Source organism: Thamnophis sirtalis, unplaced genomic scaffold (genome assembly GCF_051295495.1).
Source record: "Thamnophis sirtalis isolate CommonGarterSnake01/CBP01778 unplaced genomic scaffold, rThaSir2_p1.2 scaffold_13, whole genome shotgun sequence".
Classification (NCBI taxonomy): domain Eukaryota; kingdom Metazoa; phylum Chordata; class Lepidosauria; order Squamata; family Natricidae; genus Thamnophis; species Thamnophis sirtalis.
This window is the reverse complement of record NW_028261393.1, coordinates 22,523,135-22,549,583: the sequence shown is the minus strand read 5'-3', so window position 1 is coordinate 22,549,583 and position 26,449 is coordinate 22,523,135. Positions and strand designations below refer to the sequence as shown.

At 44.1% G+C, this 26,449-nt stretch overlaps 1 protein-coding gene and 1 long non-coding RNA gene across 5 annotated transcripts in view; one reads left to right on the top strand and one right to left on the bottom strand.

Moving 5' to 3' along the window:
- MAP7D1 (MAP7 domain containing 1) overlaps positions 1-26,449 on the bottom strand; it is a 96,535-nt gene that overhangs the window by 52,925 nt on the left and 17,161 nt on the right. The window lies entirely within an intron of this gene.
- Positions 532-25,181, top strand: LOC148043104 (uncharacterized). The gene is made up of 3 exons (XR_015698292.1): positions 532-623; positions 3,001-3,073; positions 24,489-25,181. It is a non-coding gene; the product is annotated as an uncharacterized LOC148043104 (long non-coding RNA).

The following is a 26,449-nucleotide window of genomic DNA, read 5'->3' as shown; positions in this document are numbered from 1 at the left end:
GCAAAATTTAAGACGGGTGGATTGCAACTCCCAGAATTCTCCAGCCAGCTATTTTTCAGTTATTGTTTTTTTTCTTAGCATCTCTTTTGCCAGTTTCTGTTTCCCCCCTCTAGTCATTTCTTAGGACTGATTCACTTCCTTCCCTCCTGCACAAGGGCTTCCTGAACTCTGGATGGCCCCAACTCCCCCAGAAGCCCTCCCCCATTTTTCCCCTTCCAAGGCACCCCCAAAATACATAGGTTGAGCAAAGAGAGCGTAGCTGACTGGAGAATTCTGGGAGTTGAAGTCCACTCATCTAAAAAAAGTTGCCAAAGTTGGGAAACAATGGACCGGAAAGTTTAAAAAAAAAAACAGCCCCCCAAAAGGGAGGGCCAAACCGTTTCTTCAACACTGTGAAGAAAACATGGTCATCAAATCCTCTTTACTGTGGGTACCCAAGACCGCCAATCAAACATTGTGCCAGGTGCCTATAAAACCTCTATTTGCTTTCAGAAGCATGGCATGACCAATTGAAGCTGCCAAAGACCGACACCCCCACCACACACAGAGCTTGGATTGCAGATGCCATCTTTGGGAGTGAAGCCATCCAGCTGGGCTGTCAAACATCATCTGACCTAAGACAGGTATGATTTTTCATAGTTTCTGTTTTGCTGCTCTCGTCATTTCTTAGGACTGATTCATCTCGTTCTCTCAAGGGCTTCCTGAGCTGTTAGTGACCCCAACTCCCCCAGAAGCCCCTCCCCCATTCCTTTCCTTCCAAGGCACACCCCAAACCCATAGTTTGAGCAGAGAGAAAGAGACAGAGAGAGGGACACACACACACATACACAGAGAGCGACACACAGAGGGGGGGAGAGACAGACAGACAGAGACAAAGACAGAGACAGACAGAGAGAGAGACAAATACAAAGGCAGAGAGACACAGACAGACAGAGAGAGAGACAGACAAAAAAGACACAGAGACAAAGACAGAGAGACAGACGGACAGAAAGAGTCACACACAGAGAAAGAGAGACAGAAAGAGAGAGAGAGACAGAGAGCGAAACACAGAGAGAATGAGAGACAGAGGCAGAGACACAGTGAGACAGAGAAAGACAAAGACAGAGACACACACAGACAGATAGAGACAGAAAGAGAGAGACAAATACAGTGACAGAGAGACAGACAGAGACAAAGAGACACAGAGAGACAAAGAAAGAAAGAAAGAGAGAGAGAGAGAGACAGACAGACAGAGTCACAGAGAAAGAGAGAGAGAGAGACCGAGAATGGGAATGACTAGTTTTGCTGATGCCCACATATGTAATTCCTCACTATCCTTGATTCCAGCAGACATGCCTGCACAAAGACACACACACACACACACACACACACACACACACACACACACTGCTCCCCTCACAGCAGCAGGGCCTTTTCAGACAACAATTAAGTAATGCATCAAGAATGTCCAGCCGGAGACGCAGAGAAGCCCAGAGAACAAGGCTGCGAATGTTGGTTCTGCCAAGGGAGGGAGGGAGGGAAGCGCTTTGAGCTTCTACGGAAGGGAGGCAGTCCAGAGAGAGTCGGCGCAGCCAGTTGGGCTTGAGGGAAAGGAGAAAAAACGGGACAGGACAGCCGAGAAACCGTGGGAAAAATCTCCTGGGCGGGCTGGGCGGGCTCGAAAAATCAGACCCAGTGGACTAACCACTACAGAAGCCATCCCTCCTTGACTCTAAGGGACAGCCCTTGATTTCAGATAACTGCCCTTTGCATTGATGTCATTTTCACAAACTTTTGTCCTTTATTTTGGTCATTTCATTTTTACAGTACCCATGCATAGTCTTCCTTGTGCATGTGAAAAAGATGGAGATGGAACCGTATTTTTAAAATGCATTTACACGAGTTACTGTTTGCTTTTAGATATTTTTATTAGGAGTTTTTGTCAAGTTGTAGCTATCATTTCTCTCTCTTATCTCTCTTCTATCATCACATCTATGTATCATCTATACCTATCCATCTAAGTCTGTCTGTTCTATCTATCTATCTATCTATCTATCTATCTATCTATCTATCTATCTATCTATCCATCCATCCATCCATCATCTGTCCCTATCTTTCTAGCATCTTATGATAGATATGTCTTTCTATCCCTCATCTACCTACCTACCTACCTGCCTACTATCATCTATCTATCTATCTATCATCTATCTATCTATCTATCTATCTATCTATCTATCTATCTATCTATCTATCTATCTATCTATCTATCATCTGTCCCTATCTTTCTAGCATCTTATGATAGATATGTCTTTCTACCTACCTACCTGCCTACTATCATCTATCTATCTATCTATCTATCTATCTATCTATCTATCTATCTATCTATCTATCTATCTATCTATCTATCTATCTAATCTACCTACCTACCTACCTACCTACCTATCTCTCTAGCTATCTAGATCTATCTATCATCTGTCCCTATCTTTCTAGCATCTTATGATAGATATGTCTTTCTATCCCTCATTTATCTGTCTCATCTATCTACCTACCTACCTGCCTATCATCTATCTATCTATCTATCATCTATCTATCTATCTATCTATCTATCTATCTATCTCTATCATCTATCCCTATCTTTCTAGCATCTATCCCTCATTTATGTCTCTTATCTCTCATTCTCTTATCTACTTACCTACCTATCATCCATCCATCTATCCATCCATCCATCCATCTATCTAGATCTATCTATCATCTATCCCTATCTTTCTAGCATCTATCCCTCATTTATCTGTCTCTCTTATCATTCTCTCATCTCTCTATCTATCTATTTTATAGAGCCGCCCATCTCACAAGGAAGGGACTTTGGGCGGCATATAATAAAACTGAAATAAACTTTTTCTTGGCTTTGCTCTTGATTTCCTTTGTAAAGTCAAGTTATAAACATAAACAATTAAAATGTTTTATCTTTATGCTTTCAGGCTTGCCTCTTTTTCAGTCTCGTCCTTTATTTATTTTTTCCAGGAAATTATGGTCACCATAGCCTAGCGCAGAAAGAGCCAAAAACAGACTGTCTTAAAACCCTAAAATTCCTAAGGTAGGAACTAATCGCTGAGCATCCTCAAATGGAGGAAAATAAGAGTATCTTTTTGCCTGGATTAAACCATGTTTGGGGTCCATACAATGCAACAAACTCTATAGGGACCAAGGTCAGACCTCACCAAGCTGAGCACGTACAAGTCTGAAGTTGAGGGCATTCCACCTGCAGTTAACCCAGTTAAGTGGCAGGGTGGTGTGAAGGCAGCCAACCTGGAAGAGAGAAAATGTTCTCCAACCAGGTAACCTCAAGGCATGCCAAACTATAATCCCCTCTCCCACACACATACACCCATAGGCACCCTGGACAAGGCTAATGAGAGTTGTGATCCCATGCATCCTGCAGGCATTAGTTGAAAAAACAAAGGGACCAGCTCCTAATATTGTGATGGTGAATCTATGGCATGCAGAGCCATTTCTTAGGGCACGTGAGGCATTGCCCTGTCAGCTCCAGCACGCATGCTTACGCTGGGCAACTGACTTTGGCCTTCATTTTCGGGCATTTTTTGTCCTCCAGAAGCTTCCCTGAAGCCTCCGGAGGGCAAAAAACAACCCAATATGCAAACTTCCGGTTTCTCCCTCCCCCTCCGGAGGCTTTATGGGCAACCTGGAAGTTTTCGCCCTTCGGAGACTTCAGGGAAGCCTCCTGAAGCCTCCAGAGGGCCTCCGGGGAGCTGTTTTCACCCTCCCCAGGCTCCTAGAAAGCCTCTGGAGCCTGGGGAGGGCAAAAAAAGGATCCATTGTGTGCCAAAAGGAGGGGGTGGGTGGGGGTCATGCACGCATGCAGGGTGGGTGTCATGCACACATGCCCATGGGGTGATTGCGTGCATAGGATTATGGACATGGGCACACCCGCACACAACCCCCCCTGCTTTTGGCACACGATGGGAAAAAGATTAGCCATCACCGTCCCAACATATAATGGTCCAATCTAGGACTCTTGTGCAGCCCCCTTTCAGACTGCCCTTGGGTGAAGACCTTTGAGAGGACATTGTGGGGTGCTAGTGCACAATCCTGTTCTCCCTCTCCCCCTCAAAACCCTGGCGAGTTTTACAGAAAAACATATAGACTTTAAACCAGAGATATTTTTATTGGGGATTTTACCTGAAATACTGTATAGAGAATTGAAATATTTGATTGTAAATGTGTTAACAGTGGCTAGATGTATTTGTATTTGCACAAAAAAATGGGAAAACAAGAAAACACCAACACAGGAGGAAGTTATTCAGAAAATAATGCAATGTGCCAAAATGATCAAATTGACATTTGAAATTAGAGAACAAGAAGATAAACAATTTTATAAAATATGGGATTTATTCTATCAATGGTTAAGACAAAAAATATGGAAATGAAATATGCTAGAGAATTTTACAATACAAGGATAATGGAATGATATAGAATATAATATAAAGATGTAATCACAATATAAAATAATTCAAAATTTAGAATATCTTGCATAAAATGTAGTAATAATAGCTATAGTCAAATAAATGATTAACAATGATAATAATGTATGTATATACACTAGATTGATAATATGAGATTTTATATAAATTGTAAGTGAGGACTATGGAGAGGATGCACAAAAGTTTCTGTAACCAACTGACACACTGTATGTAACTGGAAGATGGTTTTATGTTTTATGTATGTTTGTGTTTGTTTGTCTAAAAAAATTGTATGTATGTATGTATGTATGTATGTATGTATGTATGTATGTATGTATGTATGTATAAAAAACCTGGTGTGTTTTCCACCCTAGTGAAACCGCCCAAGGCATTGCTAACTTTGGTATCCCTGGAAAAGCCAAATGTCAAGTCACTTCTACAGAAAATTGGATGGATGGACGGATATGTCCGCGAGGCTTCTCAGAGCTGGGCTCCAGCCAAAATAGACTTTAGTTTTAAGGAATCCAAGATCCACAGCATTTTACAGAAGCCAAGACAATCGATATAAAGGATCCTGAGTTCACAAATTTGTGCCAGGGACCGACTTGGGGGGGGGGGATTAATTATTTAATTGTTCTGCCAGTGTTTTTCAGCCTCGTTCTCTGTAAACATGAGGACTTCAACTGTCTGCATTCCCTAGGACTAGCTGGGGAATTCTAGGATTTGATGTCCACCTATCTTAAAAGGGACATGGATGAGAAACACTGGCATAAGAATTTATCTATAACGCATTTTAGCAATACATTTTACTCATGTGTGTACATTCCCTTTATTAAAAGAGCCGGGTGATAGAAATCTTTGCTGATCCACTAGAAATCTGCCAGAGGGTTTTTACTGCCCAACTCTGATTCACATAGCGTTAAATGATATGTATGGAAATATCCTATGTGTTATGTCAACAACAGGGATGCCATTTGTTCAAGTGATGCTGTATTGGAACCTGGGTTTGATCAAACTTTCTCATAACAGCATCTGCTTGAGAGAGGAAAGGATAATGGTTTAATCGGGGTGCCTGGAAGGCAAATACAGGTGTTCCTTGACTTATGACCACAAATTTCCATTGAGAACCAAAGCAGTTGTTATGTGAGTTTTGCCTCTTTTGATAATCTTGCTTGCCATGGTTGTAATAACTGAATCACTACAGAGGTCAAGTGAACCATCTGCTTGTTAAGTGAACCCGGAATAAAGCAACTGTTATAAATACATGCCAGTTGTCAAGGACTAGCTGTATTGATTGGAAAACACTGGGAGATGGAATTGTCAAACTACTGTTAAATTGATAAATTAAATCTAATATAACCACTTGTAACAGCAGCAGCAGCCAAAAAAGCCAATGCAATCCTAAATTGCTTTAACAGAGGGATACAATCAAGATCAAGGGTGGTACTAATACTACTCTATAAAGCCCTAGTAAGACCACACCTAGAGTACTGCATCTAGTTTTGGTCATCACACTATAAAAAAAGATTTTGAGACTCTAGAAAAAGTGCAGAGAAGAGCAACCAGGATGACTAGCGGACTGGAGACTAAAACATACGAAGAACAGTCACAGGAACTGGGCATGGCTAGTCTAGTGAAGAGAAGGACCAGGGGAGACATGAGAGCAGTGTTCCACTATTTGAGGGGCTGCCACAGAGAGGAGGGGGTCAAGCTATTTTCCAAAGCACATGAAGGCCAGGCAATGGATGAAAACTGAACAAGGAGAGATTCAACCTAGAAACAAGGAGGAACTTTTCTCACAATGAGAACAATTAACCCATGGAACAGAAGTTGCCTTCGGAAGTTGTGGGAGCTTCATCACTGGAAGCTTTCAAGAAGAGATTGGACTGCCATTTGTCAGAAATGGTGCAGGGTCTTCTGCTTGAGGGGGGTTGACTAGATGACCTATAAGGTCCCTTCCAACTCCGTTAATCTGTTAAAACTTCAGGAAGGAAGTATAATAGGGAACAATTTGTCTCTGGCAACTGCCATTTCAGCTAGGATGAAAAGCCTTTTGGGACAAACTATCGCTGCTCCTTTAATGCAAGAATCAATTCCCATCAATCCTTAAGTAGATAATAATTTAGATAAAATTTATGGCATTCCACAACTATTCCAGATGCCATTAGAGAAGGAATTGTTCTTTTGTTATTAGGAGCCAACATTTGGCACCCCCTTATTTACTCTGGCTGAGCCCCCATCCCAAACACTAAAATAAGCATCCTTGGGTGAGAGACCACCATGAATTCTGCGGATGAGACTGGACAATTTAAAAGAGGCCCTTCAATTAAAGGCTGCCTTCTTGCAGGACAGAGGAAATATGCTTTCTTTATTCTGATCCCCCTGCCATGAGATCTGTGGACCTCAAGCCCCAGAATTCTCCAGTCAATATGCTGGCTGGAGATTTCTGGAAGCGGAAGTCCACGCATCTTAAAGTTACCAAAATTGAGAAACACTCATCCCCACCGTCTGGATCAGCACCTCCAGGACCAGACGGTGTCCCTTCCCCTGGTATTCCAGGAAGCCTTTATGACCTAGCTCTGTTCACCGGACTGGAGTTAATGTGGGTGTGAAGTCAGGTCCCTGTAGCATTGTTACTTCGTACGATTTGTACTCTTCGTTATTTTAGACCAAGCTCCCTGTTTATTTAGATTTCAATTGTTTCATTCTTTTTATGAATTTTGCAAGCAATGCAGAGTTTACTGGAGTGGGAGGGCAAATTCAATTGAATAAAATATATTAAATATATTTAAAATGGGGACGCGGTGGCTCAGTGGCTAAGACACTGAGCTTGTCGATCAGAAAGGTCAGTAGTTTGGCTGTTCGAATCTCTAGCACCGCCTAACGGAGTGAGCTTCCGTTACTTGGGCGAGCTTCTGCCAACCTAGCAGTTCAAAAGCACGTAAAAAATGCAAGTAGAAAAATAGGGACCACCTTTGGTGGGAAGGTAACAGTGTTCCGTGCGCCTTCAGCATTTAGTCATGCCGGCCACATGACCGTCTTCGGACAGCGATGGCTCTTCAGCTTTGAAACAGAGATGAGCACCACCTCCTAGAGTCAGGAACAACTAGCACATATGTGCACGGGGAACCTTTACCTTATATTAAATATTAAATTAACCCACTTTCGAGGGTCCAGAAAAGGAACCATGCAAGATATTAAAGTCATGAGAATTAACCTGCTTAAGTTCAGTTTGGTAGATGCCAGGATTTTGAATAATCTGATTCTTGTTAAGTTCAATCACTCCGAACAATACAGAGGGAAATGGGAGAACTAGCCAGAGCATTGAAGGAAATGGGCCCCCAACTGCAAAGATCTGAACAGTTTTAGACTGTGTCTTCCCCTCTGTGTTCCACCCAAATACCCCCTGCTCTTCCGGATATTTTCAGTTGCTATTCTAGGCTTCATCAATAGCCATGGCATTTGCAAAATTCTGGGAGCTGAAGTTTTTACACATTGGATGGAGAGTTCTCAGACTGCTGGAGATTGATCTAAGTTGGAAGCACATTGTGATAATATGAAACAGGCCGAGGGAAGTGCTACCCACCCCAGCTCTGCTTGGATTATTGGAAGCTACATGAGGCTTTCAAAGATTTTTAGAGTTCTTCCTTCAACAGCCATCCTTAACCCCATTCCATTTGGGAATGGCAAGGCCAACTAAAATGTCCACAATCTGACACCTCCTAATATCTACACTTCAGCTCCCAAATTTCCCAGCAATGTCATGATAACTGGAAAATTGGAGGACACCTTCCACTTATGGAAGGCACCCAGACTTGAGAAAAGCAGAATGGAGTAAAGTAGGGTACCATAGAGTAGACTAGAGTAGAATACAGTAGAGTAGAACAGTTTATTTGGCCAAGTGTGATTAGACACACAAGGAATTTGTCTCTAATACAGAAGCATTCAGTATACTTGCAAACAACAGAGAACTAATAATACAACCACCAGTAGAAGTGGGTAATAAGAGATAATAAAAGGATAAATGATTCTACAATCACACTGCATGGACAGTGTACAAGCACATTAGACAAAAATTAATAGACCCTCTATATTGTCAACTGCAAGAATTAGGCATTTGGCAGAGTGATGGCACAAAGAGAGGAAAACTGTCCCTTTGTCTAGCGTCGTACAGAGGGAAGTAGCTGAAACTCTTGATGTCCAGGATGTGAGGGGCTTGCAAGTATCTTCTTAGCCCCCTCTCCTCCGACTGGTGCAATATACAGGTCTTCTATGGAAGGCAGGCAGGTTGCAATTATTCTTTCTGTAATGTTAGCTACCATATTTTTCGGAGTATAAGATGCACCGGATTATAAGACGCACCAAGATTTTGGAGAGGCAAATTAAAAAAAAAGTTTTTGCACTCTGCAGACCTTCCAAAAACGGGCCCATTTTTTGTCAAAAAAAAAGGGCATGCATAGCCTTGCTCCTGGGGGCTGGGGGGGGGCAAAAACAAGCAAAAATGGCCCACTTTTCACTCATTGTTCCCCTCCCCAGCCCCCAGGAACACCCTGTAAGCCTCCCAAATGCTATGCACAGGCATTTTTGCAAAGGGGGCAGGGTTTCAGGAGGCTAAAAATGTTGTATGGAGGGAAAAAGGTGCGTACCTGTTTGGTCACTGTACCAAACCAGGTAGTGAGTGACAAATTTACTATGCCTGACAGGAATTCAGCTGAAATCTCAAGACACTGAGGAATCTTTCTCATTAGCTTCTACGGAATGCTTTCCACTAGACACGCCGGAGACACAATCCAAGAGTTAGGGCATGCAAAGTGTGTTCCTCCACGCTGCCTTTCAGAGAACAGACCCACAACCAATATACACCAGTCCATCAATCCCCTGACAGCTCCCTTTATCCCAATCCCATCCCTTTAAAACTTGAGCGGTCTTGGCACTGTGTAATTAGGAGTGCAAGCTGCTTAGTCAACAATTATCGCCCTACTGGATAATGATGGATGAGCCACATCCAGTGCAGGAGACAAAAGAAACTGAGCAGACAGAGCAAAGAGAAGAAGAGGTGGGAAGGGACATTGGAGGGGAGCGCAGAGTGACAACTAGACCAGGGACGGCGGTTGGCAAGGAGACCTGAAACCAATCATTCCCCCAAGCTTTTGAGAAGTAGATATGAATTCCTCTTCCTAAATGTAATTCTTATTCCACCACCAGATCCAGGGAGGTGACAAGAGAGAAAGCTGGACATGCCCATGCATCATTATTAAATGTTGATCCAAGCTGTTTTCTCCCCTCCAAGCAAAGGGGGCATTTGGTTCATCTATCAAAGTCATCTGAGATGGCTCACTGTGCAGGGACAGAAGGAACCATTTAGGTCGAGTCTGTGAGGTTTCCCACAACCTGAATATTTTGTTGTTGTTCAGTCACTAAGTTGTAGAGTCCAACTCTTTGCAACTTTATGAACCTCAACATGCCAGACTGCCCTGTCCTTCACTGTCTCCTGGAATTTGCCCAAAGTGTCAGACCTGCAAGCCATCTTTTCTTTTTGGATTTCAGGCCTGCCGCACTTTCTACTGTGAGAAAATGGGAATGTGGATTATATGGATTTGGGTGATGTGTAGCCATAACAACATTCTTCTTAGAAAGATAAGGTCATCTTTGTCTCTGCACCTGGCCGGATATGGATTGGAGGAATCTATCTTCTGGCAGTAAAAAATTGGACCATGTGATGGACTTGTGGGTGTGGGGGCAAAATCTTGAACTTTCAACTGGGTGGGAAAACCTGGAAGCTTTCAGATTCGGGTTTTCCCAGATGTGCCAATATGACATCTCTAATAAAGTGGAACTTTAAGGAAGCCCAGGTCTTGGAGTTTTATTTCGTTGGTGGCGTTTTTTGGAACCCTGACATCCAGGACATCATCTAACCACCTCATCCTTTGACTTCTCCTTCTCCCTTTGCCTCCAATCTTTCCCAACATCAGAGTCTTCTCCAACCAGTCCTCTCTTCTCATTAGGTGGCCAAAATATTTGAGCTTCAACATCTGTCCTTCTAAAAAGTTGGTTTTCTGTAGGATTGACTGATTTGACCTCCTTGCAGTCCAAGATACTCTTAGTGATTGTTCTTCAACAACTGGACATTAGCACGCCTAATTTTCAGCAATCATGGCCCCGGGAAGGCCCATTGAGTGCAACCTGCTCCTAACGATAGAAAGCCCAAATAAAGCAATTGATTAACAGATTAACAGAGTTGGAAGGGACCTTGCAGTTCATCTAGTCCAACCCCCTGCCCAAGCAGGAGACCCTACATCTGCCTCTACCTAGGATAGAATTCATAACTTCCTGATTGGGAGGGAGGCGAGAGCTGCATCTCTAGGCCACAGCAGCAGCGATGGATGGTTGTCCAGAATGGCTCTTGATCCAGGCAGAAATGACTTCTTGAACTTCTCCACCAAGGTTGTAGTTGGACAAGCCAGAAGGATAAAGAACCCTAAAGGGGTTTCTTGGGAGAAGGAGAAATTCTTCAAGCAATTCTCATTTGACAATAGGGCTGGTACTAGAAAAAACCTATGAAGAGTTTTGGAATCCAGAGACAATTGGAGAGAAATTTTTCCAATAAAAGAGAAGAGATTTATGTCCAGGGGAGCAGGCAAGAGATATTATGTACTTCATAATGGAGCTGATGTCATCACAGCTTCAAATGGACATAAAAGATTCATAGTGTTGTGGCCCAGCAGATTCAGACAGTGAGGAGGTTGGGGAGGAACATGGGCCAGTCCTGGAGCCTGCAGAAGGCTCTGATGAGGGGTCTGTGTCAGAGGCAAAGAGGGGGCCAGGGCAGTCTGACAGTTATCAGCTGCATTCACAGTCAGACATCAATGAGGCAGACAAACAGCTGGAGCCTGTTCCCAGTTCACACATGCGCAGAGTTGCCAGACAAAGGGAACAGCTGAAGAACAGGAGTCGACTTGGGTGTAAGGCCACAGGTGGACGATGAATGGCCCCTCCCAGAGGAAATAAAAGAGGAGCAAAAGGGAACTGGAGTTTGCAGGAGACAGTTCCCTTAATTGGCTTGTGACTCTCCGAGACTCCTTGCCAAGTTTTGCGGATATCGGCCTGTCAGTTCTCCAAGCCAGATAAGGTCTGCGACTGTAAATCCTCCCTTGAAAGACTCTGCTGGATGTGAATGAGCAGAATTCACAGTCAATTAATAAAAGGGTTTTTTGTCAGGACAAGGAGTTTGCTTCCTGCTCTCGGGGATCAGAACCCATACAAACTTCTCAGCTGCCTTGTAACTAAACGAAGTGAGACAATCATGCTCACCCATAAATATTTCACAGAGAAATCCCTTTTCCTTTGCCAGATTTTTTTTAAATGCTTTCATTTGATTGAATGTGAGTCAAAATAAAAATAATTTGTAAAATTTTTCTGCAAAACCCTTCCCATTCGATTGTTCAGAGCCATTCTTTCTGTCAAACAGATTTCCCTTCCAGTTAGATCCTCAATTTCTAACACTCATGGTTGGAAGGACAAAGCATCAGGACACTCGGCTTATAATAGCCAGAGAGGAAGAACATATCTCGGTCTCTGTTACAGCCCACTTTGGAAGCCTTTTCCAATCCAGATTCAGCCAGAAGCTGCACTTTGCTTTCGACTCTCCCGACTGCTGACAGCGTACATGTTTGCACAAAAGCAGAGATGCCCAAACAGCTTCCTTCTTTGGCATCTGCCAGGCTCCCATATAAATATGCAAAGCATGTGCCGCGTCATGTGTGCTAAGCATCTGCTGATAACCGTTAATATTGTATTTGTTTACTTACTGGAGAAGTGGATTAGCCAGCTTTCCATGGTATGATTGCAGCACTCCAGTAATCAATCAATCAAGCAATAGCAAGAGCACTTGGACTTATATACCGCTTTCTCAATGCTTTACAGCCCTCTAAGCATTTTACAAAGTCAGTCTATTGACCCCAAGAATCTGGCTCCTCATTTTACTGACCTCGGAAGGATGGAAGGCTGAGTCAACCTTGAGCATGTCCGAATCAAACTGCTGGCTGTTGGCAGAATTAGCCTGCAATACTGCATTCTAACCATTGAGAGGGAGGAAGGGAGAGAAGGAAGGGAGGAAAAAACAGCAAGAGCACTTAGACTTATATACCACTTCATAGTGCTTTGCAGCCCTCTCTGAGCAGTTTACAGAGTCAGCCTATTGACCCCAACAATCTGGCTCCTCATTTTACTGATCTCAGAAGGATGAAAGGCTGGGTCAACCTTGAGCATGTCAGAATCAAACTGCTGGCTGCTAGTAGAATTAGCTTGCAATACTGCATTCTATCCACTGAGCGTGAGGAAGGGAGGGAGGAAAGAAGGAAGGGAGGGAGGAAGGAAAAAATAGCAATAGCACTTAGACTTATATATTGCTTCACAGCCCTTTACAGCCCTCTCTAAGCGGTTTACAGAATTAGCATATTGCCCTCAACAATCTGGGTCCTCATTTTACCAACCTCGGATGGATGAAAGGATGGGTTAACCTTGAGCTGCTCAGATTTGAACTCCTGGAGTGAGCAGTGAGTTAGCCCTGAAGTACTGCATTCTAAGTACTGTGCCACCATGGCTCACCTAACAAACCAATAAGTTATAACAAAGAAGATGCAGTATGGAGGGATGGGTCGATATGTTGTATTTGATGTATTTTGAATGATTGGTCTTCAACTATAAATAATTCAAATAATAAAGCACTCATTCATGACAGAATATTTTTTGGTATTTTTAAAAAAATAGTAATTTGGAATATGCATAACAGTAAGAAAAATATAATTGATAAAGGCATGTTTACTTTTATTTTAAATATTGCATTTGGCATGGTACATGTTAATAAATTGTTAGGGGATATAGAGGTTTTGTTTTCATATTATACCTATTAATGTTCCAGAATTATCCTCTGGGTAATAACTATATTAACATAGTAACGAAGGAGGGAATGTGTGATTTATTTTGCTACAGGTAGTCCTTGACTATTGGTGTTGTCGCCTGCCAGCAGCCAGCAGAGCTGGCAGCAGATTCGGACAGAGAGGAGGTTGGGGAGGAACCTGGGCCAGTCCTGGAGTCTGGGGGAGGCTCTGATGAGGGCTCTGTGTCAGAGGCAGAGAGGGGGCCAGAACCGTATGCCAGCTGCTTTCAGAGTCAGAGATCAGTGGGGCAGAAGAACAGCAGTGCCTGTTCCCGATGTGCGCATGTGCAGAACTGCCAGGAGAAGGGAACAGCTAAAGAACAAGGGTGGACTGAGGAGTAAGGACACAGGTGGACAGTGAAAGGTGCTTCCCAGAGAAAATAAAAGAGGAGCGAAAGGGGAGGAGAGTTTGCAGGAGACAATTTGTTTGCTTAATTAGTGTGAAGGTTTGTTGGCAATTCTCAGAGGCTCCTTGCCAAGTATTTCCTTGTACAGCATGGCGTTTGGAAGATATCGGCCTGGCAGCTCTCCAAGCTTGATAAGGTCTGTGATTGTAAATTCACCCTTGAAAGACTGTTTGCCGGGACTTTGCTGGTTGTGAATGAGTGGAATTCACATTAGCCTAATAAAAAGGGGTTTTGTCGGGGCAAGGAGTCTGCTTCGTGATTTTGGGAAGCCTAGGTCAGAACAATTGGTTTAGGGACCATTTGAAGTTACAACAGCATTGGTAAAAAGTGACTTACAACCAGTCTTCATATTTAAGACTGTTGCAGCATCCCCACGGTCTTGAGATCGAAATTTGGATGCCTGGCAACCAACGTGTATTTTGTGATGATTGCAGAATCCTGGGGCCATGGGATTACTATCGGCAAACGTTTCTGCTGGCTTCTGGCAAGCAAAGGCAATGGGGGAAGCTGGATTCACTTAATGACTGCAGGGTTCACTTAAAAACCATGGCAAAAGAAGGTTGTAGAATCAGGGGTGACTCACTTAACGTCTGCCTTGCTTAGCAGTGGAAATTGTAGTCCCAGTTGTGATCGGACACTGAGTACTCTCTGTTTTTGTTAGTGCATGGCTGTATTTGTTTACTTCGTTCTGTTATTGTTCTTTTAAGCTTGGCTGATCATTGAGCGGAGAAATATTGTGGAGTATGCAATTAGTGGTGTAGGGCTTCCTGTCTAAGCAGGGGGTTGGACTAGAAGACCTCCAAGGTCCATCCCAGTTCTGTTGTTCTGTTTTCTGTGACAGGCTCACAGATTTCTTCCTGAATCAATAGGGGTTCTGTTAAGAACCCACCCCATCCCACCCTACCGCATGTGATGCAGGAAGCCGTTTTACAGTTATGCTGAATTATTTCTGTTGACTTGATGAGACCTAAGCAGATCAGGCTGTTTTCCTCTTCCAATCTCTCAATACAGACTCGGGGGTGGGGAGGATATTGAAACATGTGGAGATGAGCAATCATTTCTAGCCCTTTCCCCCACTTCCACAGTGGATCAGCTAAAATAGATTGTTCAATGAGCAACGGGGCAGATTTTGGATCTAAGATTCACCTCTTGGCACCTGCCCCTGCATCGCCCAATATTTGAGGGGCTGCCACCGAGAGGAGGGGGTCAAGCTATTTTACAAAGCACCTGAAGGCCAGACAAGGAATAATGGATGGAAACTGACCAAGGAGAGATTCAACCTAAAAATAGGGAGGAACTTTCTGACAGTGAGAACAATCAACCAATGGAACAGAAGTTGCCTTTGGAGGTTCGGGGAGCTTCATCACTTGAGACTTTCAAGAAGAGATTGGAGTGCCATTTATCAGAAATGGTGTAGGGTCTCCTGCTTAGGAAGAGATTGATTAGATGACCTACAAGGTTCCTTCCAACTCTGTTAATCTGAATTTATCTAAGATGATCAAAGGTCTGGAGACTAAAACATACGATGATTGCAGGAACTGGGCATGGCTAGTCTAGTGAAGAGAAGGACCAGGGAAAACATGATAGCAGTCTTCCAGTTGCCTTCGGAAGTTGTGGCAGCTTCATCACTGGAAACTTTCAAGAAGAGACTGGACTGGCCTCTGTCAGAAATGGTGTAGGGTCTCCTGCTTGGCTGGAGGGTTGGACTAGATGACCTACAAGGTCCCTTCCAACTTTGTTAATCTGTATTCTGTCTTGAATTTAAAGGGGAGGGGGACATTTTTGGCTCGGAGAAAAAACACTGGTTTGGGAAAACCCACTGACTCCCACACTGGCAAAATCACAAAATCGCTTTCAGTTTTCATTCTGCTCCCCCACGATCCTTCCCAAAGTTTGCGTGCAGGGAAGGACAGCGAGGAAGGGGGCAGGATGCTCGCTGTTCCTCTCCACCCCCTCCTCTCTTCGCGTATGTGCAAGCATGCATAAACACCCAAGCTGTGCACAGGCGACAGGAACAGCCAGGAAGATGGGAGAGGCCCCAAGGGAAAACGGGTGGAGCAGGGCGGCACGAGATAGCACTGCCTTGTTACAGAAGCTTTGGAAAACCTCTGGGAAGGCCCGGCGGACTGATGTGGGTAGGAGGTGGCGAGGAAAGATGGCATCAGATCAGGGAGGATAAAAGGGAGAGGATTAAAAGCCTTTGGCTTGGTAAGACTGGCTTAACACACTGGATTACCTGTAGAACAATAAGATTTGCCGAAAAGACTGGATTAGCTCTATAACGCACGATTAATTAAAACTATTTTTCAAATAGAAACATCCAGAGAGCAAAAATAATTCAGATTTACATTCAGGCTTTGATCAGGAGGAGAAAAAAAAGACAAGTCCAAAGCCTGAAGAATAAACGAAATGGTTCTTGTCTGGTCCAAAGCTCTCACCCAGGGTTTCTTAGATTCAGCAATTTTTAAGAGGTGCTGGCTGGAGAATTCTGGGAGTTGAAGTCCACCCCTCTTAAAAAGCGCTAAGAAACACTGAGAAGCTGCTTAGAGCAACCAGATTGCAGATCCCTGCCGCAGATCCCTTGCACATCTAAAAAAGCAAAACTGGAATTACAGGAAGAAAGAAGAGGATGTAGGAATTTTCCAATTTCCCAGTTTTTCACCCTCAGATTTTGGGTTCCCCATGCCAGATGGGGAATTCTAGGAGTTGAAGTGCACTGGGAGTTGAAGAGATACTGGGCAAAAAAATATTTCCAAGGATGGCCAGGGAATTCCTGCTTGCAGGTCCCCAATTCATTGCCTACCATGCCCATTTCAAAATGGGTCAGGTAGTAAAGCTGTTATGCAGGTACACCTTTGCCTGAATCTTTGGGAAGCCTCAGGTGGGTGTCTGCAGGGTAGGATGAAATAGTCAAATAAGCAGCCACAAGGATGCACATAAAAAAGTATTACAGGTAGTCCTCAATTTACAACCACAATTGAGATTGAGACTTCCCCTCTGTCCTGCAAGATTGAGACTTTAATGGAAGCCTCCTGTTCTGACCTGGGATTCCCAAGAGCACTCTTTCACAATGGACTTGAAGATGCCAAATTTGAACCCAGTTTCTTCTTGGAATGATGTGCTGCAGCCTCTCAGCCAACATCTTCCCACATTTTGGAATTTCTCTTCAGCAGTTCCACCTTTAATCAAAGGTCCCACTGTTCTGACCCAGGCTTCCCGAGAGCATGAAGCAGACTCCTTGATGATGCAAAACTTGACAAGGAGTCATGGAGAGTCACGAATTAATTAAGCAAACTAACCTTCTCCTGCAAACTCCACTCCCCTTTCGCTCCTCTTTTATTTCCTCTGGGAAGAGCCATTCATCGTTCACCTGTGGCCTTACTCCCAAGTCGACCCCTGTTCTTTAGCTGTTCCCTTTGTCTGGCAACTCTGTGCATGAGCACACTGGGAACAGGCTCCAGCTGTTCCTCTGCCCCACTGATGTCTGTCTCCGAAGGCAGCTGATAACTGTCAGACGGCCTTGGCCCTCTCTCTGCCTTTGATGCAGAGCCCTCATCAGAGCCTTCGCCAGACTCCAGGACTGGCTCATGTTCCTCCCCAACCTCCTCACTGTCTGAATCTGCTGCCAGTTCTGCTGGACCTCCAAGGTCAACAATGGTGATCACGGTTCGCCCACGTTACACCTATCCTCCGCGAGCTGCACTGGCTACCTGTTGGTCTCCGGGTGCGCTTCAGGATATTGATGACCATCTTTAAAGCACTCCATGGTAGTGGATCTGGGTACTTGAGAGACCGCCTTCTGCCGATTACCTCCCTAAATCGACCAATTAGATCGCACAGACTGGGCCTCCTCCGAATCCCATCTGCCAGTCAATGTCGACTGGCGACCACGCGGAGGAGGGCCTTTTCTGTTGCTGCCCCGACCCTGTGGAACGAGCTCCCCATGGAGATCCGCACCCTCACCACTATCCAGACCTTCCGCGCAGCCCTCAAGATCTGGCTCTCCCAGCAGGCCTGGGGATAGGTTCCTAATTACCCGCCCGAGTGTTTGATTGTTGAATGAAAGTTGGGTTTTTACTATTTTTCTGTTGTTCACATATTGTTTGTTTTGACCTTGCACTTCCCCTTCCTTGTGGTTGTAAGCCGCCCTGAGTCCCCTCAGGGAAAAGGGCGGCATATAAATCTCAATAAATACCTAAATACCTAAATACCTAAATGTGATCCCTTCAATGGTCATATCCACGAGGATCTGTCATAAATTTCAGCACTATTGTAAGTTTGAACAGTCATTAAACAAATGGTCATAAGTCAAGGACCACTTGCAACAGGCTGTAAACTGCCTTCATTCAGAATGCCAAAGACTCTCTTTATCTGTCAAGAGCCCAACAAAGATTCTGCACATTATTATAAGCAGCTTTACTACCTCATTAGCTTTTTCTTTAAACTGACAGTCACACTTAGAATTTCATCCTTAAAAACAACAGAGGGTGGCTCATTTGCATATTAAACAAATGGGAAGAAAGCAGTCAAAGCAATGGTTTCCAACAAACATACCGCAACACACGGGCATGCAGCATGCTTATTTCGAGCGTGCCAAGAGATTTGTGACTGATGGGTTTTCTTCTTCTTTTTTGTATTATGCATATTCTGAATCATCCATATATTCAATTAAGTGCATGTATTTTAAAACATTAAATAACTTCCCTTCAAATCAGGTCTTACGTATTTTAAAATATGTGTATCCCATAAAGAGTTTTGTGGCGTGCCACAGGACTGTGGCTATATTCAATACTGTGCTGCAGATTCAAAAAAAGCTTCAGAACCACTGATTTGCAGGTTTGAATCCCCCTCCTCCCATGAAATCACAGATCGTTAAAGACAGAAGAAGTGTCTTCACCCAAAAGTCAACATCTCCTGATAAGCAAACGCAACAAAGAGGAAATTGTGGGTGTGCCAGGATTAGGCAGGGACTTTAATCCCTGAAGCTCCCGTTCTGAGCTTATTTCAACACAGATGAATCACGAGAAGCCTCCTGCACACTTACAGCATTAACTTCTACCTGGGTTCTGCCTTGTTTCGGATTACTTAGGAGTGAATGCCTTTGCAATAATTGTTTAAAGTAGTGCCTCCATCTACAAGAATAGGCTCCAAGCATATTTTCACTTTGGCAACTGGAAGGTGGATGGACTTCAACTTCTGGAATTCCCCAGCCAGCATCCAAAATGAGCGACCGTCTCTACTTTGTCCTAGAGAGCCAATGGGGTTCATCTCTCATAATCCTAGCCCAGTGATGGCGAACCTTTTTGGCACCGAGTATGCTTGTCTGGGCTGCCACCAAGAAGAGGAACTGCCCAGGGGGGATACACGGGCTGGGAAATGTACTTCCGGTTTCCAGTGCGCACATGTGCACCAGCCAGCAAGTCTTCCGTTTACTGCCACGCATGGGCACACGCCAATCAGCAGGCCAGTGTGCAGGCTCACGCTGGAAAACGGAAGACCAGCTCTTCTAGTTTATGGCACTGCTGCCTGCACAAAAGCCAGCTGATCATCACGTGCGCATGTGCTCTAGAACTCTGGAAGAGAAATGGGCAATGCCACACATGCCAGGTGACATGGCTCTGGGTGCCACTTCGGGCACGTGTGCCATACATTCGCCATCATGGTCCTAGCCAGAAGTAACTCTCTAGTTCAGCGTTTCTCAACCTTGGATGTCCGGACTTCAACTCCCAGAATTCCCCAGCCAGCGAATGCTGACTGGGGAATTCTGGGAGTTGAAGTCCAGACATCTTCAAGTTACCAAGGTTGCTCTAGTTGCATTTACAAGCCCAAGAATGAAGACAAAAGACAGAGAAGGACCTGAACAGTAGAGTAATTGCATGGAGAAATCATAGGTTCATTTTCCTACAAAGCTCACTTTGGTTGAGAAATTTAACCTCATTCTCAGCTAGATATGCCAAAGAGCACTGTTCTAGGACCGAATTCATTCAGGAAGATTCTGTGTCTTTTCACCTTTAGTTTACACCCAACCTCCACTCGTACAAAAATTCTAAGGCCTTGCACAGGCATTGTTTGAGTGTCTGTGTAAAGGAGGACTTAGTTTTTCCAAAGATCAGACTGGATGATGCAGCAGCTGTTAGGTTAAGACTGAAGAGGGGATTATTGTAATATTAACACACACGGTCATCCAATCTACCCCCCCCCCCCATGCCTCCAATCAGTGGAGGCAGAACCTGGTGGAGCCATAAAGGTAGTCCTCAACTTATGACCCACCACTGAGCCCGACGTTTCTGTCGCTAAGCGAGATGGTTGTTAAGTGAGCTTTGCCCCATTTTTCGATCTTTCTTGCCACGGTTGTTGAGCGAATCCCTGAAGTTGTTCACTTAGTAACATGGTTGTTAAGGGGACCTGACGACCCCACTGACTTTCCTTGTCCGAAGGTCACAAAAGGGGATCAGGTGATACCAGGACATTGCAACCGTCATAAACATGAGTCAGTTGCCAGGCGTCTGAATTTTGATCACGTGACCCACGGAGATGTTGCAACAGTCCCAAGTGTGGAAAAACGGCCGTAAGTCACATTTTTCAATGCCGTTGTCACTTTGAACAGTACCTAAATGAACAGTTGTAAGTCAAGGACTACCTGTGTACCAGGGGTGAAGTGCTACAGGTTCGGGCCAGTTTGCCTGAACCGGTGGTAAAAATTTTTTGCTAAAAAAAGTTTTTAAAAAGTTCCAACAATCAGCTGTGCCAGATTGTCTGTGAGGTTCCTACTTGTTGCAGAGGCCATTATGTGTGAAGTCCAGCTGCTTTCACATTGTGTGTGAGTCGGTTGCGCAGCTTTTGTGTTGTTTTTGTGTAAAGTATAGTTGGTTTTTGAGCTCTCTGTGACTCTGTGAGGTTCCTGCTTGTTGCAGGGGCCATTATGTGTGAAGTCCAGCTGCTTTTACATTGTAGGTGAGTCAGTTGTGCAGCTTTTGTGTTGTTTTTGTGTAAAGTATAGTTGGTTTTTGAGCTCTCTGTGACTCTGTGAAGAGTTGCAGGGGCCATTATGTGTGAAGTCCAGCCGCTTTCACATTGTGTGTGAGTCAGTTGTGCAGCCAAGCCCACCCGGTCACATGACCACCAAGCCATGCCTGTCCAGTCATATGACCACCAAGCAATGCTCACCCAGTCACATGACCACAAGCCACACCCACCGAACTGGTAGAGAAAATGTTTGAATTTCATCCCTGCTCCCTTTTGTGATTTGGGCTCTGACAGTGTCTACTGACACGATCCCATAAGGCCATGTTTCTCAACCTTGACAACATGAGGTTCTGTGGACTTCAACTCCCAGAATTCTATGCTGGGCTGGGGCATTCTGGGAGTTGAAGTCCCGCAGGTTCTCAAGTTGCCAAGGTTAGAAAATATTGCCGTTAAGACATTCCTGCTCACAGCAGATGTGTGGCTGGTTCATGTTCAACATTTCAGCTGCTCCCTTCCAGATTCAGAAACAAAAGGAAGCCTTCAGGCAGCCGGTTAAAATGGAGGCGTTAGAAAGTGAGGCTGCAGCCAACTTAAGGGAATCCCAAGATTTCCAGAAAGGGGAGATGGGATTGGGGAAGAGACACAAAACTCCAGGGAGGAAAAAGTGAAAGAGAATAGTCTGGCATTCCACAGTGCTGTGTTTTGTTGCAATTCCTACTTTATGGAACAGAACTCATTGCCCAATTTTTCTTGGCTCTCTACCTCCTGCCTATTCTAAAATTAGCACCTGGCTCTTCCAGCCCAAGGACTATCACCATTCTCTGCAAGATTCCAGAAATGCTGACGTTTGTGGCCAGCGGTTATGTGGGAATAGATTACATACAGGTAGTCCTCGATTTATGACTGTAAAATGGATCACCAGGAGACCTGACCCGTTTTCACCACAGTGGATTGGAAAGGCATGAATTGGAAAACAATGGTTGAAATTTGAATATGAAATATAGATTTCAGGAGATTGTGAGTTCGATCCTAGGTAGGGGCAGATGTAGAGTCTCCTGCTTGGGCAGGGGGTTGGACTAGATGAACTGCAAGGTCCCTTCCAACTCTTGTTAATTGGTTACTTCAAGATTTCATCTAATTCTATGAACAGGTTGACTTTGAAAATAAAGGATAAAAAGGAATCGGTGTACTTCAAGACATGGGGAAGATTTTATGACTGGCTAGAGAAAGGAATCTAGAAAAGAAAGTAAGGGGAAGATACAGAACCCAAACGATACACTATTAAATGGGAAAGGTGGGGGAGAGGGGGGAAACAGAAAAGAAAGTACTAAATATACAAGTATATATTCAATAGTAAGATATAAAGGGAAAAGAACACAGTTAGGATAGATTAGCAAAGGAAAGGGAATAAGAAATGATACCAAATTATATTTGGGTTTGCGGAAATATCATCCCAAGGAAACATAAACTGAGATTTGAAAGTGACACCTATAACAACAGAAAAAGAAAGGGAAAGGAGGAGAAGATGAGAGGAAGAGGAGGGAAGGAAGCAAGAGGTAAGGAGAGGAGGGTGGAAAGAAGAGAAAGAGAGAGGGTAGGAAGGGGAAGAGGAAGAGTAGGGGAGAGGTAAGGGAAGAAGGAAGGGGAAGGAGAGGAGGAAGGAAGAAAGTAGAGAAGGTAGGGAGGTAGAAAAGAAGGGGAAAATAAGGTGGTGTTAAAACAGGCAGATGGGATAGTAAATAAAGCAACCCAAACTGCATATTATAGCCTTTTAAATGGAATAACAAATGCATAAGAATGACAAATGTAAAGAAGAAGAATAACTATGTGAATGTTTACCTACCGTATTTTTCGGACTATAAGACGCACCAAGATTTTGAAGAGGCAATTTTTTTAAAAAAAGGTTTTGCACTCTGCAGACCTCCCAAACGGGACCGTTTTTTGTCAAAAAAAAGAGGGCATGCATAGACTTTAGGATGTTTATAGAGTGCTCTTTGCGGCTGGGGGGGGGGGGCAAAAACGAGCAAGAAACGGCCCATTTTTTGCTCATTTCTGCCCTCCCCAGCCCACGGGAGCACTCTGGTAGTGTATAGCAAAGGCTATACATTGCCATTTTTGCAAAGAGGTCGGAGTTTCGGGAGGCCAAAAATGCTGTATTCAGTATATAAGACGCACCCAGATTTTCAGCCTCTTTTTTGAGGGAAAAAGGTGTGTCTTATACTCTGAAAAATATGGTATAATTGTATGTAAGAGAATAAAAAATAAAAAACTCTTAAAAAAAAGATTTCATCTAGTTCTGGTGTGCCGATCATTTCATCCTTCAGTTAGAACTGTTTTCACCCCAACAGGTCAACCAAAGAACCAGAAACTTGAAAAACCAATTCTGAGCTAGCTTTCTCCTCCTCCATCTCCTCCCTCCCCACTATTTTTCCTTAGGTGCCCATGTATTTTGGATCACAAGCTTGGGAGCAGCTTTCTGTGGATATTTTAAAGCTGCTGCAGAAAAACCTCTTAGCTTTTGGGAGGGATGGAATGCCTCTGCTTTAAAATAATAAAAGAAAAACTTGTTACCGCTACTTAGCCAGCTGTTCTGGTAGGCAGGCATCTTCAAGGCCTCCGCTCCTCTTGGGGCGGGGGTTTGTTATCTTTAAAAGGGACTTCTCCTGATTCCTGCATCCTGACTTTTCATATGACTGTGGGAGAGCAAATAAGTGCAGCTGCCACACCAAGAAAGTCGGGAAACTCCTTCGGTCCGTAAATGCAAGAATTATTCAGAATTAAGAGCAGAAGGTGTTGAAGTTATTCATCTGATTCTTGTCCTAAAAGTCTTTTTTCTTTCTGTTTTGTTTGCACAGAACTAGCAGAAATGCACAAATACAAATGCAATCGCACCTTGCATGCACCCCCCTTTTACCAGGGCTGAGGAATGGGGGCAGGGTAGCAGCCAGTACATTGTTCCAGGGCCCATGGAGCTCAAAGGGAGCCCATGAAGGGAAAATTTTTACAAAACCAAATTTTTAAAAAGAAAAACAATATTGGATATATACTTCATACTCTATAACAGTGAGGGCTAACCTTTTTGCCATTGCCTGCCAAAAGCAGGGGGAAGCGCAGGGGAATCATGTGCAGGCGTGCCCACACCCATAACACCCATAATTCTATGTGTGTGTGCCTGCATGCATGACCCCCCCACATTTTGTGCGCGATGGACCCGTTTTTCACCCTCCCCAGGCTCCAGAGACTTTTTAGGAGCCTGGGGAGGGTGAAAACGGCTTCCTCTGCCCCCCCCCGGAGGCTTCCATGAAGCTTCTGGAGGGTGAAAAATGGCCCTATGGGCAACCCAGAAGTCTGTTCCCGAACCCCCATAGGGCCCTTTTTCTCCCTCTGGAGGCTTCAGGAGGCTTCCCTTCAGGGAGAACAAAAAACAGTTGAAGATGAAGGCCAAAATCAGCTGGCCAGCGCATTGGAGCTGGAACTGACAGGGCAACACCTTGCGGGCCCAAACAAATGGCTCTGTGGGCGACGGGTTTGCCATCACGGCTTTATACGTGTGTATAGCAAAACCGCCTTGCAGCCTTGTTTGACATAACCTTTATTCATCTGAAACTCCACGAACAGTTCTTTATGTAATTGATTGAATTTTAATTTCATTACTTGTTTATTGAAGTTTGCAAGTTTTGTGTCATTTCCTTTATGAATCTATTTTCTATTTCATTTCAGTTTATGAATGGTGATGAAATGTCCTCTCAAAAATCTGGAGCTCAAAAACGCAAGGAAAAACAGAAATGTGATGAGATTAATAAAAAGGGTGACAAATGCTTTTTTCAATTTGGGGTTAAAATGTGAAACAAATGAAACTAACCCAAATGAAACCTTTAATTCAGAACAATGTGAGGCAAGTGCAGAACTGAAAGCAAGATCAGAATCTCATGAAGGCCGTTCGGATTTTCAAGAAACATCAGATAAGTACATTCTCAATTTAAAGATTTAGAGGAAAAAAGGTTGCTAAATGAACCCATTTTTAGGATCAACATAACACTTCAAACCAAACATGAGCAGCACCCTAACCCTAAACCAGACCCTCTCCCATCTCTCGTTTGAACGACAAAGGCCAGAGTGTGCCCAGCATCACTACACCTGTAGAAAAGGGCTTGCACACAAGGACGCCACAACATTGCTTGTGTTACTCTGAACATGACTGTAAGCAGGCCAGGTTCACATGAGATGGCGAGCCACCAAAACAAACTATTCCAGTTTAAGATTAACCAGGTAGAACTAGTACAGAATGTTCCTCTGGAGGGAGACGTAGTTAAAACTACTAATATGAAAGATGTTTATTAGAGTGCAATTATTAATACCATCAATATTAACTGAAGTTTGCTCGGACGCTGAAATACTCCATGCAAACTAAGCGAAGAGTGGAAAGGAGAAAGGGAGAGGAAAGGAGGAAGAAAGGGGATAGGAGAAAGGGAAACAGAAGGGAGATAAAGAGCAGGAGAGAGAGAGAAGGAGTGGAAAGAGGAGAAGGAGAGAGGAAGGGGAAGTAGAAAAGAGAGGGATGGTAGAGTGAAAAAAGGAGGTAGAGAGGAGGAGAGAGGGAGATGGCGGAGGTATAATATAGGATATAATATGGTGTATGGAAAGCAGAAGAGCAAACGACAGTTGTTGTGGATTGATGGTAAGAGGAATCGCTATAATATTGGATAATACAAAATAGTGATTGTTAAGATGTAATGATATACTTGTGGTTACATGTATTAAAACAAAATAAAACTGCTCCCCCCCCCCCCAAAAAAAAGGAGAGTACTCCTCTGGAAGAATCAGAGTCCTAGCAAAATCTAATGGGAGGGGGAGGGATTTTGGTTTGATCTTGTCCACGTGGCGACACACAATTTAGCAAGCATCTGCTTAGCTTTGGGTCTGGACACCTCCAGGCAGAAGAGAAGGCTTCGCTCACTGCTCCCTCCCATCGGTTCTCCCTATAATTAGAGCCAAGACCAAGGGAGATTTTTTTTAAAATGCCAAAATTGAAAGAGTCAGCAACAGCTACAGCTCTCTCATTGGCTGTCCCCGATTGGGAAGGTGGCCAGCATTTTGGGTCCCTGGTGTCTTTTCCTGTCTGCTCCGCCCCTTAGCCAATTACAGGGCAAGGCAGGCAGCGGCCAAAGAGAGAGGGACTTAAGTGTGGGTTTGGCCAAACCGCAGCAGCACGGCCTTGCTGTCCATAAAATCCTGCTGGCAGGGCAAAGACAGGGTGGCTGGAAATGGTGCTTGCTGGCAGAGTGTGAGATGGAGCAGCAGAAAGAGAAGCGTCCAAGAAGATGCTGGCCATGGCGTCAATCCCACGGTCTCCGTTTCTCCTGCTTTGCTCTGTGGATGTTGGATACGCGGTGCTGAGTGTTTCTAAGCATACTGGAGGCTGATGGGCTGGGAGGCTGGAGGCAGGCCCTCGGCACACTCTTGAGTCAGCTTCATGGGGAAAACAGGCCTTCCAAAGTGGGTCAGCAGGAACCTCTTGTTAACCACAGCCACTGTCTCTCTCTCTCTCTCTCTTACATAACTTTTATCACAGAACTTTTTTTTTAAAAAAAGAATAAAAACTATTCTAATTTTGAAAGAAAAAAATAAAGGAAGAAAGAAAAAGTGCAAAGAAAGAAAAAGGGGGAGGGAGGAGGAAGGAA